Below are 20,446 nucleotides of genomic sequence, written 5' to 3'. Positions count from 1 at the left end.
TTGCTGAGCACTTGCTATGGGCACAGCACAGCTGCCATGCGGGACACCGTGTTCCAGGCAGCTGGTCCTGCCCCCAAGGAGCCAAGCCCAATAGCAGACCCCTAAGGAGGAACCCCCAGCTGGGTCCTGGCGAGGCAGCTGGCGGTGGCGGTGGTGACAGTAGGCAGGATGGGCCTCCCTTGCCCAGAAGGCTGTGGGCAGGTGGATGTGGCGGTGGCAGACTTCCTGGCAAAGGGCATTGTGAGGACACCCAGAGCTGGGGCTGTGTGCCAGGAAGCCTGGGGACAGCGAGCAAGCAGGACGGCTGTCCAATGGTGGACAAGAGGACTGGAGGACAGAGAGGGTGCATGGCTGTGAGGCCACGGTGAAGACTTGGCTTCCATTGTGAGGGACACCAGCTCTGGAATCCCTGGCCCTTCCTGTAGCTAACCCGTGCCCCAGGCTCTGGGACCCATGAACTTGACCTGGGCCTTGCATTTGGGAGACTCTGGGTCCAGCCCACATGGGTTCATTGTCCTGGGAGGAATGCAGGGTAGTCTAGAAGTTTATGGAGGGACAGTCCTATTGTAGCCTTTACCCAGCCAGGACACATTCCAGAAGGAGGCTGGAGCCCAGGTCGGGTCCTGACAGGTGTATGGCTCTGGCCGTGCCTTGTGAACTGCGGGTAAGTGGCAGAGAGGTGGGCGGGCTCTGCCCTGAAGCCTGGACCCGCCTGAGGCAGTCAGGGCCTGTACCTGCTGAAGTAGGGCTAGCCTGCCTTCTCTATTCCTGGGCTTTTGAGGACAAAGAGAAAAGCAAACCCTCAGGAGGTCCTTGGCACCATTCATGGCGTTTTACAAACACTTACTCACTGAGTCCTCACCGTGACCCTGCGGAGCGGGTACCAGCATCCTCCGACTGAGAGAGACAAGGCACAGAAAGGTTATGCACCTTGCCTGAGGTCATAGAGCCCGGCCTAGGCTGGTGCTGGCTGCAGGGCTGCCAGGCGCTGGCTCTCCTTGACCATGGGACACTGACCACCTGAAGGCTGCTAGGGCTGGGCTGCCTGAGTCGCCTGTCTAGTTCACCAGTCTACTGCCTGGAGCCAGTGTGGCCCTCTCTGTCCCTCCTGTAGTCACAGGGATGGGGGCGGGGTAGGCGCTGTGACAGTGTCACTCATGAAGCAGGCACAGCTCAAAGCACTTTCCCTGGAATGGCTTTATTTAACCTCACATCCACCAGAGGATGTGGGAGCCGGCAGCACCCCCAGGCTGTATCAGAGGAAACTGGGCATTGGGGAGCATGGACTTGGACTTGGCCAAGATGATGCAGCTGGAGGGAGGACTCTGACAGCAGGATTCCCACCCAGGTGGTGTGATGCTCAAAGCCACATATCAGTCTCTGGGTGGCCTTCAGAGTTGGGCTGTGGTCCCTGCTGTGGGACTGAGGTGGTGTGTGGCATGGAGCACTTGGCCCCTGCTCCCAAGTCGGGGTGGTGCTGGGAGATGAGACGTGTCCTCTCTGTAGCAGCAGGAGAGGGGAGAGGGGGCCTGGAACAGAGGCTTCACAGCCCAGCTATGTATGTGGGCAGTGGGAGGGGAGCAAGAGAGAGGAGCCTGGGGAAGACGGCCTGGCCAGGGGCCATCGGCCTGAGCTCCCTAGCCTGCCAGGATGTGGCTCTCACCGGCTCAGCCTGGGTCCCTACCCACAGCAGCAGCGGCAAGCCCCACGCTCTCCTGCACTGCCCGCTGCTCTATGACCCTTCCCCACCTCCAGGACATGGACCTAAAGCCCACCACCTGACACGCCTGGTTCCCAGGGAAGGACAATGCCAAGGATTAGCTGTACACTTGTCAATGCCACCCTGGATAAGGGTCAGCAGGTGGACAGCCTCTGTCCAGGGCCCTTTCCCTCCCTGATTTCCTGGGTAATGCTGGTCCATGTCCTGTTATGTAGAGGAGAACGCTGAAGCCCAGAGAGGCGGAGTAACTTGCAGAAGGTCACACAGCAGCTAAGTGAGCTTCAAGGCCTGTGTTCTATAGCCTCAGGCTGCCATGGACTTTTGTCCAAGGCCATGGTCCATGGCTGAGCTGCCATGTCAGCTCCTGGCCCCTGGCCCAGCTCCTTGGCAATACCCATTGGCTTCATAGATGCTTAGGAAAGGTTCGTATTTCTGAGTGGCTCCTGTGCATCTGGGTCTCCTCCTCTCCTGCCTGAACAAAACTTGGAACAGCTTGGACCAGGTCCTGGACAAGGAGGAAGCTCCCAGTCAACAGAATCTTCAGTCTAATTCTCTGGACCGACAATCTTGAGAAGGCCTGGGCCTAGAACCTGCAACTATGTGCTCATGATGGGAAAAGAAAGGTTCATGGCCAATGTCTCCAGCACGGGGCAGCACTGGGTGGGAAGTGAGAGACCCCAAAAGACTTCACACGGGCCACTACTCAGTGCATGTTGCAACCTGGCCACAGGGTGGCAGGGAATACCCCTGTGTGCAGAACGTACACATAGGTCGCCTGCCAAGCAAATACTTTCCTGGCTTCCCCGCCGGGCCTGCAAATCAGATGCCGGCAGCAGGAGATGGCAGGTGGCCTGCAGGAGTGAGCAGGCCAGGTAGGACTCAGGGTAAGCCTGATGGAAGCTGGAGACTGCCACATCGCCGGGTGGCCCCCCAACACCAGCATTTGGACAGGGACTATCCCAGGCACCGACAATGATGACAAGGACCTATAGGCAATGACAAACTCATCCATGCACACCCAGACACACGCAGCTGCCACTGACTCCAAGCTACCAAACCAGTCCCACAATGTACCTGTCCAGGGGAAGTAGAGGCAGGTGGCTGCTGTGGACCCATCCCACAAGTTGGAGGAGGCGGGCCAGGGGGGCTCTTCAAAGGAAACAGAGTCAGGGGACAACAGGAGAGGAGGGACAGTTGCGTGGGTCCACAAGGGGATGGGACAGCTGATGGCTCAGTGGGGAGCCACTGCAGAGCAGTGAGGCCCCAGAGGAGGCGAGGCCCCACTTGCTGCCGCCCTCTGGTTTCCTCATCGCTGGCCCTGAGCACAGCAACCCCACTCCTAGCTCTGTGGCCCCTGGTTCCAGCCCCTTGCTTCCGTGTGTATATGTGAGAGAGAGTGAGAGTAAAGCTCCTGGAGGGGAGTGAACTCTCAAACGCATGGACCCTCCTGCGTGCTTCTCAGGGTCTCCCTTTGATCCACCTCAGCCCCCACGGCTAGTTCTGGGAAATGCCACCTGCTTACCCAAGGTCGCCCAATCTGCAGGGTGGCCAGCTCCCCCATTCCCCCTGACCCAGGCCCCACTGCCTAGGCTGAGTGTGGCTGCTTTCAATGTCCTGGAACCTGCAGAAGGGGCTGTTGCCAGAAGTCTCCTTTCCTGCTGGCCACATCCTTACCCCTGGGCCAGAGGTAACAGAGGAACCAGCTGCCCAGACCTGGAGTCTGCAGGACGATGGGGGTCAAGAGCTGGTTAGTTGGACCTGACCAACTCCACCCAACTGAGTGTGGCTTGGGTCAACTGAGGCCAGCTGAGGGCTCTGCCAGTCACAGCAGAGGGGACCCTGTCTCCAAACAGTGATAGGGCAGACGGTTGCTACAAGCTTATAACATGGGCACAAGATTCCTAACACTGCCAGTGGTGGTTTCCTGCCCCCAGACCCGGCCTCAGCGAGCCTTTGCTTGCTCACCTGCCAAATGGGGTCAGCATCCCGGTTTGCCCGTGGAGGTACAGAGAAGAGTTAAGGAAGTCCCAGCAACACAGAGCAGGCTTGAGGAAGTGTAGGAGGGGGCAGGGGTGCGGCGCTTTGGTCTAGAATTGCAGGGAACCACATGCCCTAGGCCTCTCAGCTCCCCAAAATGGTTAGCTTGGGTCCTGCTTTGTAGACCATCTACAAAGCTCACTTGGGAACCCTGCAGGTCCCCTTGGCTGAGGAGGGCACCCAACATTTTTTGTGAGGGTGGTGAGAAACCAGGCTAGGGTTTACTCACCTTGCAACATCTGAGGTCAGAAAGGTGTCCTGACCCCCATGGTGGCTGCTTTATCTAGCCCATGTCCCCAGGCCCTAGGGCCCCTCCCTGTCCTGCAGGGAGCAGAAAGTACCCGCTGGGTGAAGACCCTCACTGTCTGCCCCTCCTCTGTGGCCCATCATCCACACACCCCCCTTCCCACCCTGTCACAGACAAAAGACACACATATATACTTGAAGCCTCAACCATCACCAGGGCCACCTAGGGCAGGCCCCCTCACCTGTGAACACCCCCATAATTCCTCCCCGGTGGAGGGGGGAAACTTCATTGAGGAAGTCAAGCTGGCCCTGGTGGGGGAGGGGCTTTGTGCACCCCAAGGACCTAGGGCCAACACTAGCAGCTCAGTTTTTTGTTTTTTTTTTCGTAGGGGGGGGTCCAGCCCCGACTTGCCCCTCCCCTCTTGATGGCACCTGGGACTCCCCCACCACGCCCCCATGGGACTGGCGAGCGGTGGCCAAACCCCAGGGCTAGGCTGTGGGGGAAGGGAGAGGAGGAGGGGGCGGCTCCTCCAAGCGAGACACAAAGAGACGCCCTTCAGCCTTGGCTCCATGGCGACGCTGGGGAGGGGGAGCGCGCACCCAAGGACTTCCTGCCCCACCTGCGGGGCTGCAGGGACCTGCCGCCCCTCACCTGGGCCCGGCTTACCTGGGCTGGGGCCGCGGGGACGCCGCGGCAGGGGGTCTGGGCGCCGTCTCGGTCTTCGTCTGCCCGGCCCGGGGTGGGCTCAGGGCGCCACGATCACAGGCCGGGATGCGAAGGGCACAGCTAAGGGCTCGGTCGCCCCGGGCCTGAATCTTCGAGGAGGGGGTCCCCAAACCTGCCTGCTGGTGAGGGGTGTCTCCGGCTGTCCTTGGGTCCCTAGAGCTGGGATTTCTGTGTACCGGAGTTGGGGGGGCAGGGTGCCCCGCTCTGGGGACGTTCTGAGCTGGATCTCCGTGTCTTGAGGTGTGGAGTTGTGATGACCTATACCTTGGGAGGGGGTGCCCGCAATCCCGGTCCGGGGGCACACTGCGGTCTGGGTCTTAGGGGGTTCGGCTAGAAGATGGGGAGTCTTCGTGGCGGGGAAGGGGGGTCTCTCTCTTCCAAATAAGAGGAAGCCTTGGCTCGTCCCCGCTGGGGAGTCTCTCTGGGTTCGATCCGAAGAGGCCCCTCGCTTTCCTGGGGGTTCGCTGGATCCTGGCGGTGGTCGCGGTTGTTGTTGGAGCGGAGGGTGGAGGGGGGGGTCCCCCAGCTCTCCGGTCGCAGGAGGCTGCCTGGGTCCCGGCCACCAGCGGGCGAGCTGTGGGAGGAAGCCCCTCAGCCGCTGGGGGGCTCCGTGGCCGCCGCTACGAGCAGCCCGGCCCTACGGTGCCGGCCGCCGGCCTGGCCCGGGCTGTGGCTGCGGCTCCGGCTCGCGCTCCGCCTGGCGCTCGGGCCCCGGCCCCGGCGCCCGCCCGGGCTGCGCTCCATCGCGGCATCGCGGCTCCGCCCTCCGGCCCGCGCGCACCTGCCCGCCGGCTCGGCCGAGCTCCGCCCTCCGGCGCGCGCGCCGCCGCCGCCCGCCCCTTTGTCCGCCCCGCGCGCGTCCTCGCCCTACCCCGGGCGCGCGCTCAGGGACCCTCCGCCCCGCTCCGCCTTCCTGCCGCGCTGGGTCCTAGCGCCCGGGAACTCGCTCTCGCGCGCGCTCTCTCTTCCCATCCCCGTCTTTTCTAGGTCAAAGCCCACGAGAGGGCGAGAACGAGGTTAGAGAGGACTCGGGGGAGTCTGAGAGGGTCACCTGGTCCAGCTGCCCGCTCCTCGAGGGACCAGGCTGCCCCAGACTGTCCCAGTCTAGTCGTTGCTCGTGGGGGTGGGGGGATGGCGCCCGTGTGTATTTGGAGGAGCTGTGTGATCCCGCAAGCCGTTGCTTAGCAGGCCGACTGGCCGGTCCTTCCTTCCTTCCCGTCTAGTTCAATCGAGACCTTGGAGACATGACCGGGGGCGCAGGTGGGGGGGAAGGGGGGCTTCGGGGGTCCCTCCAACCCAGGTGGCCCTGCTACCCTTGCGGTGGCCCAACCTTCTCCCGCTGGCCCCAACTAAGGCGAGCAGGTGGAGTGCACGGTGCTGCAGAGCAGGGTCACACAGGGCGCACAGGGGCACAGGTGGACAAGCCCTGTTTGGCAGGCGGGGCAGCTGGCGGCAGAGATGGGTTGGGGACAGCCCTCCCCACCTTCCCTGGCATTCCGAGCCCCAGCCCTCCTTCCGGCGGCCCTGCCCCCGCCTTCTGTGACTGCCTCAGTCCAGCCTCCTCTTTTCAACCACACCGGCCCAGGTAGACTCAGGTGTGTGTGGGTGCGGCTGGGGTCAGGCCCGAGGTCAGGATGTGGCTAACCACAGCAGAGGTCTCCTCTGGGGCTGGGGGAAGGAGGTTGTTTTCAAGAGAAGCAACAACAACAACAAAAAAATCCCTGTTTTCACATAAAAATCATCAGACAGACTTCCAGATGTTCGGAAACACAGGATGGTGGGCTACGTGAAACCCCCTGGGGACACCCCTGACGGGGGACTCTTGGCCCAGCTCTGTCCTGCCTGCTTCTTCCAGACCTCCTGACTCTCTAAGTCTTTTCTATCCATCAGCTCTGTAACAAAAGCCTGCCTTAGGTTGCCCCCAGACATGAACCGGCCACCCTGTCACCTCCAGGGTGAACTCCAGCAACACCCACAACCTGCAGGTCAGAGCCCTGGCCCCATCTTCTCCTGGTGGCCTTGACCTCCAGCCATACTGTTCTGCTGCTCTGGGACACCCTTTTTGCCTAGGTACATTCAACTTCCCGCATCTGCAGGACCGTTATCTGTTTCTAGCTCTTCCAATAAATCTTTATTTAGAGGAGGCAACTGTGGCCTCAAAAGGGACAGGGGAAGGACCAGGCCTTGAAATGTTCCCAGCCATAGAGACCAAGAACCTTCTGGTTCAAGGCCACCTCTGCAGGGACCACCCTGGGATTCCTCACCTGGCGTTCTGATGACCCAACCATGCAGGTAGTAAAGGTTCATCAAAATGCATTGTAGGTAATCGGATCACACGCCCCACCCCACCCCAACCCTGCCCTTCTGGGATCTGCAGAGGTGGGGGGGGGGTCCTGCTTCTCAAAGAGGGTACGCTTCTGCGGGGAGCGGAGGAGGGTGCACAGCAAGGGTCCAACGGCACCTAATAAGTGGCCCCTTGGGACACCTGTATGCGTCCCATACCGGGGTGCTCAGTCCAGAATCCAGCTCCCTGCTAACGCACATCATGGGAGGCGGCAGGGGTTAGCACAAGTCCCCGGGCTCCTCTCGGGGTGTGGGGGAGACCTGGATGGAGTTCTAGACTGTCTGGCTTCTGGTTGGCCTGGCCTGGGCTGTTGTGGCCGCTGGGGGAGTGAGCCAGCAGATGAAAGAGCTTATTTTTCTCAAATCCTGTCCCCCGTATCTCTTCCTTTCAAAAAATAAATGCAGAAATGGAAAGAAAGAAAGTGCAAGACAGAGAGAGAGAGAAAGAAAACCCACCTATGGTCTACACAAAGAGGCTCGCTTTGCTTCCCAGGAGCTCCTGGTGTGGAGCTGCCCCCTGCCTCCTGGGAACACAGGGCTCCTCCCAGAGCAGCTTGCCCTTGGCTTTCTGGAAGTTCATCCTACACCTCTCTCATCCCTCTTCCAGAGCCTGCTCTTGCTGCCCAAAGGGTTCTTCCATTTCCCTCCTTCCCTCCGCAGTAAACCGTGGTCTGCTTCTCAGAGGACGGAACCCACATGGTCCCTCCCTGTTCTCCGGGCTGTGGCCCCTGCCCTTGACCACCCAGGGATAGGCCACTCTGGCTGGCTCAGAGGTCTGTTGCCATAGCAATGCTGCCTTCCCAGCAGTCTGGATGGATCGCAGAGCACAAAGATGAACCTTGGCTATGATTTCCCCAACACAGAAAACAAAAACCAAAAAACTGAAATAGGGACTGGTATTGTGCTAGCATCCCATACAACTGCTGGTTCGAATCCCTGCTGCTCTAGTTCCAATCCGGCTTCCTTGCTAATGTGCATGGGAGGGTAGCAGACACTAGCCCAAGTACTTGGTCCCCTGCCATCCATGTAGGGGACTTGGGTGGAGTTCCAGGCTCCTGGCTTTGAGTGTGACACCGCTCTGGATATTGGAGGCCATTTGGAGGAGGAAACCACATCAGATGGAAGATACTGTCTTTGTATCTCTCTGACTCTGCCTTGCAAGTAAATAAACCTTGAAAAACAAAACGCAGCAGTCAACATTGCTCCCTGCCCCAGCAGACACCTGAGCCAGGAACCCCAGGGACTTCTGAGTGTTAAGTGTTCACTAATCTGTCAGCTATTTCTACTACTATTGAGGGAGGCGAGAACTTGCAAGAGGCTTTTCATGTCCTTTGCCATCTTTGCACCATGATGTTTTTGGAATTCGGGGTATGCTGCCCGTTGCATGGCCTGCTGGGCAATTGTACTGGCCACACAGATAGTACCCACCCCCCTGTGGTGGCCTGGCCGTGAGCACTTGGCACTCTCGGATGTCACAGTCTCCAGGCAGGGAGGGGGGCAAAGGACAGTATTCAGTTCCCCTTGAGGTTGCTGTGATGCTCCTCATTGCTCACAGAAGGTCGTGTGACATCCTGTCGCTAGGATAGCCACCATCACGTCCAGGACATGGACACTGGAAACTAGCACACACACAGCATGATCCATCAGGAGTCCTGCCTGGCAGAAAGCCAAGTTCAAGTTGTGACAGATAAAACCGAGAGGTTCCCCTGGAAACCCAGGCAGATCAGAAGGGAGTTGGCGTGGCGGCGGCAGCTCTGAGAGCCTGCAGGCAGGATGCCTCTGAGGGCACAGCATGGCAGCGCCCAGGGAAAGCCCTACCTGTTGGTCACCACGCAGCCCTGCCCAGCCTCACTTGGGGCTGGGAATTCTGGTCCTTGCAGCTGATTGTGTCCTGGGGTGGGGTAGGGGTGGGATGGGGGGCAATGAGAAGAGCTGGGATATCAGGAGTGGCCCTGCAAAGAGGGTGGCAGAGGGGCTGCATGTGTGTCCCTTTGTCTTTGGGCTTGCAAACGACCTGACACGCATAGGATTAGGGTTAGCCCTGCTTCCAGCTGGGGGAGTGCTCTGGTGGACACATTGCTGGACACATTTTCTTTCTTTCTTTCTTTTAAGATTGATTTTATTTTTATTGGAAAGTCAGATGCACAGAGAGGAAGAGAGACAGAGAGGAAGATCTTCAGTCTGTTGATTTACTCCCCAAGCAGCCATAATGGCTGGAGCTGAGCCAATCTGGAGCCAGGAGCCTGGGGCCTCTTCCAGGTCTCCCACATGGGTGCAGGGTCCCAAGACTTTGGGCCGCCGTCCTCGACTGCTTTCCTAGACCACAAGCAGGGAGCTGGATGGGAAGCGGGGCCACCAGGATTAGATCCAGTGCCCATATGGGATCCCGGCACGTGCAAGGCAAACACTTTAGCCACTAGGCTTCCGCTCCGGGCCCAAATAGCACAGTCTTGGTCCTCAGGAGCTATTCTAATCTGTTGGGGAGACGCTACGCCAGGCATATGCAGGAATACAAAATTCCAACTGGGACTGGGCTACAAAGGAAAGATAAGCTTGGAGGGTTTCCTGGAGGAGGTGATGGCTTCAGTGGGCTTCAAAGGGTGAGCAGGTGCTCTGAGGCCCTGCTCAGAGTCCTCTCCCAAACTCTCTGTCCATTGTGGGTGCCTACAGCCACACACAGCCCCCTCCTGGCTTTTGACACACTGCATTTCTGCCCCTGACAGGCCTGCCCTGGCCGTCCTCACAGTCCTCCTTCTTGGCTGGGTTCCAAGGGAGGCGGAGGGTCACCGAGTCCCCTCCCTCCGGCAGCTTTCCAAGAGACCTTCTTGGTTGCTGGCAACTTTCGTAAGGTGAGAATTTTCTCGTCAGGTGGGGAAGCTGAGGCACAGGAGGCAGGGGGCCTCGCCTGCCACCCCTGGAGCAGGAGTAGCTTCCCTGAGTCCTCTGCCAACCCCTGCAACGTCCACATCTTGGCCCTTCACCCTTCTAGGCCCACACACGTGCTGGGACTCGAACCTGTGCAGGCCCGAGCTGACGCCTGGTCACACAACTCTCCGCTCCAGCCTCATCCACTCCTCGCACCTCATTTACCTGAGCCCATCTCTACTCCCACTGCCCTCCATTTCTGGTCCTGTCTGGGCGAGTCCTGGCATTGAGGATGGGAAGGGGCAGATACAGGCTGGAGCAAGCCCTGGCCACACCCTGAGCCTAGGGCCTGCAGGAGGAGGGGCGGCAGCAGGAATGAGGGGTGGCGGTGGGGAATGGCGGTGGGGGGCAGGGTGGAGCCAGGCCTGCCAGCCCTAATTAAGTGAGTTAATTAGGAGGGAGGAGAAATCTTGTGGGAGTGAGCGAGCTTGGCTAATTAAGTAGAACAGGGCTTAGGCAGGGAAGAGAAGGAGCCGTGAGATGTGCCAGAGTGGCTCTGAGGTCCCCAAGGCACCTACCTGTCAGAGCTGGGGCCCCCACCAGCGGCTATGGACCATGCCCACATCAAACCCTGAAGGCCCCACCAGGACTGATCCAGAAAACACCTCTGCCACAAAGACACCCACTGGCACTGCTGGAAGGGATACATGCAGGCTGGCAGCCTGGCTTGCAGAGGTGCCAACTGAGACCCAGATGGGAAGGGGGTCACAGTCCCCTCAAAGGCCAGAGAGGAGAGACATAAAGAAATAATCTTCCATCCAGTGATTCACTTCCCAAGTGACTACAACTTCCATTGGGATCGCCCATGTGGAAGCAGAACCCTAAAGACTTGGGCATTTGCTGCTACTTTCCCGGATACATTGGCAGGGAGCAGGATGGGAAGTGGAGAAGCTGGGACTCAAACTGGTGCTTAGATGGCATGCCAGGGTTGCAGGCAGCAGCACCAGCCCCCAGTACATTCTGTCTTTGCGAGGTGCCTGCCTGACCTAACCCCAGGACCAGTCAGAACAAGGGGGGCGGTCTCAGAGAGCTGACAATGTGGGGATTGTGGGTGCCCTCCTCTCAGCCCGTCTGTCCAGTGCTGTGCCCCTCAGAGCACGAGGACTCCAGGGGGCAAGCTCAGGCCCTCACAGGTGCCCCCCAGACAGTGACCGCTTCCCAAATGCAGGTCCCTAGCCAAGGCTGAAGGATAGCAGATGCTTGGGTGGGTGTGGGGTGGGTGGCTTCCAGGACAGGCAGGGAGCTGGGCACGCTCAGGGGCGCCAAGTGGATACCACGATCTTGCGGCCTTCACTCCCAAGTTCAGGGGGGAAAGGATTTTGGGGGCGGGTACTTGGTTCCAGGGGCTTACCGCCTGGAATGCCCATGTCCCACAGAGCAGCCCCTGGTTCCTGGCCCCCTCCACCTCTGAGCAGCCTTCCTGTGGAGGCACACGTTGGGAGGCAGCAGGAGCTGGAGCCCCTGTTGCTCATGTGGGAGCGCCTGGCTTCAACTTGGCCCAGTGCCAGCTGGCCTGAGCTCTGCCTCTCCGATTCTCAAAAACAAACAAACAAACAAGCCTGATTATCAAGCCCCACCGGCAGGGCCTGGTGCTCCTGCGGTCACCCCCAAAACTGGCCCGTGAATCATCGGACAGAAGATCTTTTCTCTGTCTCTCCTCCTCTCTGTGTATCTGTATTTCCAATAAAAATAAATATTAATCTTAAAAAAAAAAAAAAGACAAGCAAGCAAAGCAACTCGGGACTTGGGGACAGTGGAAGGGGTGGGGTCGGGCCATTCAGGGCCGCAAGGAGGTCTTTGGATTTGGCTCTGAGCGACAGGAGGTGGGGTGAGATTCAAGCAGAAGAGGGGTGGAGGGTGTCTTGGGTTTTTACAAGCCCCCTCTGCTGCTGGAAGGAGGAAGCCTGTGTAGGCAGGACTGGAGGCGGGGATGAGCAGTCAATGAGGAGGTGATGAGAAGTGGTGCATCCCAGCTGAGTGCGTGCTTGGCCCCAGACTGATGGGGCGTATGAGCATTTGCTCTGCGCATCTGGACCCGGTAGCCCTGTGGACGGTTAAGAACATCCACAGCTCTCTTTCAGTTGGGCCTGGTTCCTGGGATTTCCTGCCCCCCACCCGCCGGGCCCCGGGGACCTTCCTGTTTCTGGGACACCCCCTCTCCAATCTCTACAGAGAGGGAGAAGATGTATGCTGAGCTCAGGGACCAGATGGGTCTCATGGTGGGGTTAGGGAGCGGCCCAGGCAGGGTGGAGAGACCCATGTGTGTGCCTGGCTTTGTTTATACTCCTCCGGGCAATGGCTGGACCCATTTCACAGCTGATGAAATGGGTTGCAGAGCCTTTGGGTGGCCTGGCTAAGGTCACACAACCCCGGGGTAATGTAGGGTGATGTGCAGCTTGGAACTTGGAAAATAAAAGCTGTCAATCAGACCAGGCATCCTCAACTACCTGGAAGCAGGTGCCCCATGTGTGAGCACAGCGCGCCCTCTAGTGGCCGGTCAGCCACAGTGCTAGACAGGCCACCCAAGGCCATGTGGATGTTTGCTCTGTTGTCTCCATCAATTTTGGTCTCCACACACACACACGTTTAGCATAAGGTTCCTTCTCTCTTCTCTTCCCTATACTAACCAGGCCACGCAGCTCTGGGTCACTTCCTAATTTCCTGCAACATCCAGGGTTGGGCCAGGCCCAAGCCAGAAGCCAAGAATTCCATCCCGGTCTCCCCTGTGCATTAGCCAGCAGCTGGAAAGAAAGTGGAAGTGAGGACTCGAACCCTGGCACGGATGAGGGCTGAAGGTTTCCCAGGCAATCGTCTAGCTGCTGTGTCCCAACATCTCTTCCCCCCAAACCCCTGGGCAGTTTTCACAAGGTCCTACACTTGGGCCACAACCCACAGCCCGTGAATCTCAGTCTCTCTCTCTCTCTCTTTTTTAAAGACTTATTTTTATTGCAAAGTCAGATATACAGAGAGGAGGAGAAACAGAGGAAGATGTTCCATCTGACAATTCACTCTCCAAGCGGCTGCAACGGCTGGAGCCATGCCAATCTGAAGCCAGGAGCCTGTAACAACCTCTTTTGGGTCTTCCACATGAGTGCAGGGTCCCAAGGCCCTGGGCTGTCCTCAATCGTTTTCCCAGGCCGCAAGCAGGGAGCTGGATGGGAAGTGGAGCCACCAGGATTAGAACTGGCACTCATATGGGATCCCAGTGCATGCAAGGTGAAGACCCCAGCCGCTGGGCTGCCGTGCTGGGCCCGAACAAGAGTCTCTTATTGCTCCATCTTTGTTGGGGTGCAAGCCTGCATCCTGACCCTGCCAGTCTCTGATACCTTTCTGACTTCTGCAGCCCTTTTCTGCCATCTTCATTCCGGTACCCACTCATGCCACTCCCCTCACCTCTCACACGCCCCCACCCCAGATTTCTTTCCATGGCCTCGCCCCATTCTCCTTCACTTCACCACTCAAGATGACCCCCATCTGCTGTTGGCATGTATTCTTGCTGGAGTCCCTCCCTCTACCCCTGGAGCCTCTGCCTGGAAAATGCCCCAACTATGCCTGCTTCTGCTGCTTGGGCCCTGCCGGGGTCAAGGACAACCAGCCACCTGCCCTCTGGCTGCCCTGTAGACAGAGCCACCCATTCCCTTGCTCATTCTGGGGTGGAGGTGGGCAGCATCACCACACCCTCCCTGCTTCTGTTTTTTTCCTGCTCTGTCTCTACATCCATTGGCTACAATAGCTAGGGCTGCACGAGGGACCAGGAGTTTCTTCTGGGTGTCCTACATGGTTCAGGGGCCTAAGCACATCATCTGTTGTTTTTCCAGGCACATTAGCAAGGAGCTAGTTTGGAAGTGAAATAGCCAGCGCTTGAATCCGATGGTTTGAATGGCTTAACACTCTGTGCCACAGTATGGTCCCCTTCTTGGCTCTCTCTCGGACAGCTGCCTCCCACAGACCTGCAGGAGGCTCCCCAAGGGGAGCGGCCAGGTCTCAGGTGAGTCATTTATTTCCTGCCTGTTACTGGGACCTCCAGGTCTCTAGGGAGACGGCCGCAGCAGAATTAGGGAGCGCCTTGCTGCTTCAGGGACCTGTCTTCCTCAGGTTCGTATCGTCCTCCTCCTTCCTTACCTGGTCAGTCTTCCTTGTATCCTGGTTGCCATGGGTGGGTTCCATCACATGGCCCCGTGGGGAGCAGTGGGTTGGCCAGCGGCCTCCCTCTCTCATGTTCTCCAGCATCTCCACTGCTGGACAGATACCCCACATCAGGGGCCCCCAAGGTTCCTAGGAAGATAGATCTGACAAGGTGTGTTCACTGTGATTGAAGGATGCCAGATGTGCGCCCAAGTGGGAGTCTTCTCAAAATTTAGGGAAAATGCACATAATGAAAAAAAACTATATGGATTTATGTATTTATTGTTTTTGCACCATGGATTTATTTATCTTTTTTTTTTGCACCACAACAAACTTATTAGTTCCATTTTTCCACAAACTTCCTCTTCTTAAAAATTTAATTATTTATTTGAAAGAGTTGCAGAGAGAAGGAGAAACAGAGAGAAAGAGTGAGAGAGAGAGAGTGCACTTCTATCTGTTGGTTCATTCCCTAAATTCCCACAGCAACCCAGGGATCGGTCAGGTCAAAGTCAGGAGCCCAGCCCTCCACCCAGGTCTCCCGCGTGAGTGGAAGGCAGTCAGCCACCCGTGCTGCCACCTGTGGGATCCGCAGCTGAGTGGGGCCTGGCTGCCAGGCACTCTGTCACAAGGCGTGGGCACCCAGCCTGCTGCACCTGGCAGGATTTTAGAGTTTCTCACCAAATCCCTTCCCTCCCTTGAGAGTGTCTCCAGACCCCAGGGCCACCATGCTTTCCCTCCCTCCGACCTGTTGGCACCGTCTATGCGTTCTGTCTTCTGACTCTGTTTAGAAGGCCAAGGGGCTGCCATGGCCAGGCCCCCCCTGCAGTCTGTGCGTCACCACTACGACCCTTACACGTCACCAACATGACCCCCCATATGTCACTGCCATGACCCCCATATGTCACTACCAAGATCCCCACATGTCACTACCAAGACCCCCACACGTCACCACCATGACCCCCCATACGTCACTGCCATGACCCCCATGTCACCAACATGACCCCACATGTCACTACCAAGATCCCACATGTCACCAACATGACCCCCACATGTCACCACCTTGACCCCCATAGGACACCACCTTGACGTCCACACATCATAACCATGACTGTCCACATGTCACCACCTTGACCCCCATAGTACACCACCTTGACGTCCACACATCATCACCATGACCCCCACATGTCACCACCATAACCCTGCGCATCACTAGCGTTACCCCCACACGTCACCACTGTGACCCTCACACGTCATCACCATGATTCTCATATATGATCACCGAGACACTCACCAGACATCACCTTGACGTCTGCACATCACCACCGAGACCCCCATGTCGCCAATGAGACTCCCACAGCTGGGTCTTGAGCGCCCTGGGGTCCAGCAGCCCATGACCTATGATGCCAATCAGGCTCCCTTTCGGCCCCCACGGAGGAGCCCCTGGCGGCATCCGGATCCCATCGTCAGGGACAGACCCACTTAATGCCCAAGAGGCTCGCTCGGCTTGGCCTCTCCCTACCTCTGTCGCGTCTTCTGCCCTCGTCCCCCGCCCACCCCAACCTCCGGCTTGCCTCTGGCCCTCCATTCCTTCTGCCTTCTCTGGCTTGCCGGTCTGGACCTCACATCGAGCTGCTCGTTTTGCTTTAGCAGATACATCACCAGCAGGTGCGGGTGGCTGGGGAGCCGCACACGGGTGTATGTGCCGCTTGTGCTCACATGTTGTGGATTCGCTGTGGGGCTGTTTCTCACCTCTTCCTGCAATAGCAGCTGAGAGCCGGCGGGGCCCGTGCCTCTGATACTGCACTTGGTGCTGTTAGGGTGCTGTCTTATCCTCATGAGGCTGGGAGGGATGAGTGTGTGTGCCTGGGTCATGTTCATCTGTCTCTGTGAGAGCACACCCAGTCACCTGCTTCCCCACGGAAGGGGCCGAGAAAGCTTTGCCAGGGTCGCACAGGAAGCAGCAGGTGACCCCAGGGTGGTTAAACTTGGGAGAGACTGGGAGAAACAGGGGATGGGGTTGGGGAGATGCGGGATGGGCCACACTCTCTCCAAGCCCCCAAGGTGACCCTGGCTAACCTCACTGCCCCACACCCTTTCTGCTGCAGCCAGGAGCCCTCAGAGCTATCCCTCCCGCTCTCCTCAGCCAGCCCAGCCTGGGCGTCCGTCCGTCTCATCACGTCATCATCGCGTTGCTCAGTATTTTTAGCTTTACCACCTGGCACCTGTGGTCTCTATCGCTGCCCAGCCTGGCGGGGTCTCCTTCCCAGGCTTTAAAGGGCCAGTGCCCACCAGCAAGCAAGGAGATGAGCAGAGGTAGGCCACCAGATCCACATGGGCACAGGTGGAGGGCCCCTGCAGTGGTACCTAGAGTTGGAAGGGGAAGCTAGAAGGGACAGCCAGTGCCCATCCCATCCTGGGGTCTCTCAGATGCTGCTCTATTCAGGGGGTTCATGAGGGGGACACACCTGTCCCCTCTAACATCTGGGACAGCAGAAGTGGGAACTGGGAGCGTGTATTTTCAACACTCAGTAATTTCTCAGTCCCTCCGTCCTTCTCTCCATCCGAAGGCGTGTAGAGCGCCTCCCTGTGGAAATCATGCTATTACAAGTTCATCTCTGTGAAGTTCCAGATGTGCACCCTCACACTCTGGTTCCACCCCAAGTCCTCTCCACCAATCACTGCCCTGGTCTGGTCCCCAGCCCCTTCGGCCGGGCAGTGATCTGACGGGGCTGTCCTCCATGGTCAAGCCCTTGCTCCTGCTATTCCTGTGGTCCGGTGCTCACTATCGTGGGGACATAGCTCACTCCCAGACCGACCTGGCGGAGTTCCCCGCTCTAAACCCACGGCCGTCACAGCGTCCCAGTGCCCACCGCTGTCTACTTGACCCCTTGCTCCTAGTAGGCTGTGACCATTTTGCGAGAGCTGGGACCTGGGCTCCCGTCCCCAGCCTGGGCCTGGCACTGTGTGGGAGCATCTTCCTGGTTCACAGCACAGGTGAGCAGATGGAAGACCATGCAGAGGATGCTACAGACCCAGGTCCAACAGAGGGAGTGAGGGAGGCCCGGGAGCAGGCGCCCACGCTCTGCCCTTTGCCCCGCCCAGGGCAGTGCTGACTCAGACAGAGCCCGAGGCGTAGGCGGGCCAAGCTGGGGCAGAGGTGACCTGCCTCTCTGGCACAGCTTGCACGCCCAGGGCCTGTGGTCACAGCTCTTGGCTGCAGCCTGGCTGTTCCTGCAGCAGGACGGGGAGAGGAGACCCGGCCAGGGCTTGTATGTACCCTCACCAGACCCAGGGCACACCCCCTTCCTTCTCGCTTGGGTACCTAGAACTCTCGCCTGCTCTTATACACTCACCTCAGAATGCCCAACCACGACTGTACAAAACTTCACTCTCTTACTCCCTCTGTATTTTACACAAGTGTAAGCCCCCAAACATTTCCAGTTATGGATACAGCACTGACTCAAGACCTGTTAGGAGCCAGTGCAATGCAAGCGAGCTAGAGTGGCTGTTAGATGGGAGATGGGCGGTGGTGGAGAAATCGCAAGGGCTTCTGGAAGGGCTTCCTGGAAGAGGAGGCATGGCAGATGGACATGCCTAGAGGGCGGCCAGGGGAAGGGAAGTTGGGACAAGAATGTCACCAGAGGAACCAAATGGGATGAGGGACAGTATCAGTGGGATCACCTCTGGGAAGCAGGGAGTCATGGTGGGCTTTGGGCAAAGGGAGGACATGGCTATACTGGGAGAGGGCAGGAGGCAGTGGTGACCAGCAGGCGAAGGATCTAGAAATCTGGGCAGAAAGGTGACAGTGGACCTTCAGCTGGGGATGGACAGACAGGACATGAGGCTGCCCGGCCAGACCCAGGCCCTGCTCACCCGCTCTCTAGCAGGCCACTGACCTCTGCGACGGGCACTCTTCCAGCAGCTCGTCCTCCTCGTCCCGGTGGAAGCAGACGAAGCAGAAGGCTGTCCCGTCCTCGTTGGCCCTGCAGCCCAGGGGCCAGGCGGGAGGCAGCTCCAGGACGCTGCAGGGGTGGTGCGGGGCGGCTCTTGTAGTAGCTTCATCCCTGTCCAGGGTCCTCGACCCAGCACGCTCCAGGGTCAGCAGCCTGGCCACCTCGGGTTCCCGCGCCGCCACTGGCCTGCCCGCCACCTGTGCCTTCTCACTCAGGTTCCCCGTGGTGGCCTCAGTGGCTGGGAGAGCCTTGAGGCTCTGTCTTGAGGGGTGAAGGAAGCAGGGAGCCCGCCACAGCACTTCCCGCTGCTGCTGTGGTTGCTGCCGGCTGGCACTCACAGTGGGGGCTGGTTGCTGGGCAGAGGCTTGGCTGCTGGATCTCAGGGCACAGACTACAAGCACCTGTCCTTTCGTCCATCTATCCGTCCATCCCGCCGGCTGCTTCTCCTTACCGAACCAGGATGGCGCAGAGGCAGCTTTTCTGAACAAAGTTTGTTCTTCTCTGCTGGGGTGGGTGGCTCACTTCTTCTGCCTCCAGGAGACAGAACAGAGACTTGAAGCTGGAAGGTGGGCAGACAAGGTGTGGAGGGGTGTCCCTTGAGGCTGGCACGGCGACCCCCGGCTGTCCCTGCACACAAAGTTCTGGCCCCTGGAGTCCCCACTCAGCTCCGACTAGAGCTGCTCCGCTCTCTGGCTGGGCTGTGGGTATTAATAGCTCCACACTCACGCTGAGAGGCCTGCAGGTTAACTCCTTGCCTGCCAGAACCAGGGAGGCTTTCAGGCAGAGGCTGGGCCGGGCAGAGGGAGCCCCTGGGGAGTAAGGGCGGTGCCTCCATCCCCGCCCTGCTTAGAGGGACCATGGTGTCACCTCCTCATGTGGCTGGTAACAGGGTCTCTCCATACACACTTCTAGGAACTAAATAGGAGTGGGAAACTACCCAGAGGGGGTGGGAAAGGCTGTGGCCATAGGGAATATCTTCAGGACTCTCCAGGCCAAGATCCCGCCCCCCCACCCCTCGCCAACCAAGTCGCTTGGTTTTCACACACACACACACACACACACACACACACACACACACTGCCACCATGTAATTTGAGTAGTCACCCTGGCCGAGCCTGGACCCAGCTCTATGGCTACAGTGGATGGGCCCTGGGCCTCAGGGAAGGAGGTGGGAGCAGGAAGTCAGAGCTGCATCTACCTGCCGTATTTATGGAGCACCTGCTACAGGTATGGTGCCAGGCGCTGGGCAGGGTACAGCCCACAGCAAGGAAGAGAGGAGCTGCCAGTCATCCAGGGTGGGGGCAGGTTGTGTGTTCTGTGGTGCCCCTGAGTGCCCCTTCTGGGCAGGCACAGCCCAGAGCACCAGCTGGCTTTGGGCATAGCTATTCCCAGCTCGTGTGTCCTTCCCCTCTACCCAAGGCCCTGGGAGACAAAGGAACAGGGAATGCAGATTGTAAAAGGTGTGACATCAGAGAGCAGAAATAGATACGGCAGAGGTGGATGCAGAAAGCAGGTGTTTAGGGAGGACCCAAGGAGAGGAGACTGGAACGGAGGAGCGGGAGTAGGAAGAGCTGGAGGGGAAACTTTCTAGAAACAGGGACTAGCAGGTGCAGAAGCCCAGAGGTAAGAACTAACTGGCAGTCGATGATGGGTGGTGGAGCAAGGAGCAGGTGTGTAAGCTAGGCCAGCCTTGAAGCGTGAGTGGAATCGTCTAGAAGCTTCCAGAGGCAGGCCATGGGCAGCACAGGGAGAACAGTGTGCCAAGGCTTAGGAGTCCGGCTGGAAGTGGTGAACGGTGCACAGCAAGACAGGGGAAGACAAGCGGCCGGGCTGGCAGAGCACAGGTATACTCACTCCAGAGGAGGGAGGATGGGTGGGGAGAAAGTGATGAACTCCGGGTTGCAGACGTGGGCAGGGGCAAGGCAGAGGGTTCGCCAGGGACTGGCTGTGCAGGTGGGAGTGAAGCGCTTTGGCTTGAATTCTCCATCTGGCTCTCCTTAGCCCAGAAGAGGTGAGGGGCCAGGAACAGGGTGGCCACATCGGCTGTGCTGTGCACTGTGTATGGCTACTGGGCCGAGTGGGTGGGGCCAATACCCAGCCCTGCCTCTTCTCTGCAAAAGCTTGTACTTTTTGTCTGTGACCCCATGAGGGGCTGCCTTTTCCTGATGGGTCTATATTTAAAAATGTGTCTTTCTTATTGGTTTCACCTAGAAAGACATGTAGGACTGATTTCATCCAACTAGTCAACCTAAAGTGTTTTTTTTTTTGTTTTTTTTTTTTTTTAATTTTATGACTGGCACTAAGGGGCCGCACATGGACATTTGGCATGGGTGTTAAGATGCCACTTGGGATTGATTGTTTCTAATTCCA

At 58.4% G+C, this 20,446-nt stretch overlaps 1 protein-coding gene across 5 annotated transcripts in view; it reads right to left on the bottom strand.

Moving 5' to 3' along the window:
- Positions 1-18,588, bottom strand: part of SBK1 (SH3 domain binding kinase 1) — a 34,925-nt gene extending 16,337 nt beyond the window's left edge. For 3 of the 5 annotated variants that reach the window (XR_009247571.1, XM_058680691.1, XM_004586839.2), the window contains exon 1: positions 4,671-5,123. The gene's annotated coding sequence lies outside the window, so the exon portion shown is untranslated. Of the gene's footprint in view, positions 1-892; positions 1,501-4,670; positions 5,205-18,019 lie in introns of those variants that run through there. The other 2 variants (XR_009247572.1, XM_058680692.1) reach the window with 2 other exon arrangements.
- Between the last annotated feature and the right edge of the window lie 1,858 nt (positions 18,589-20,446).

The sequence above is a fragment of the Ochotona princeps genome, chromosome 24 (genome assembly GCF_030435755.1).
Source record: "Ochotona princeps isolate mOchPri1 chromosome 24, mOchPri1.hap1, whole genome shotgun sequence".
Taxonomy (NCBI): domain Eukaryota; kingdom Metazoa; phylum Chordata; class Mammalia; order Lagomorpha; family Ochotonidae; genus Ochotona; species Ochotona princeps.
This window is presented reverse-complemented; position numbering and strand designations above follow the sequence as displayed.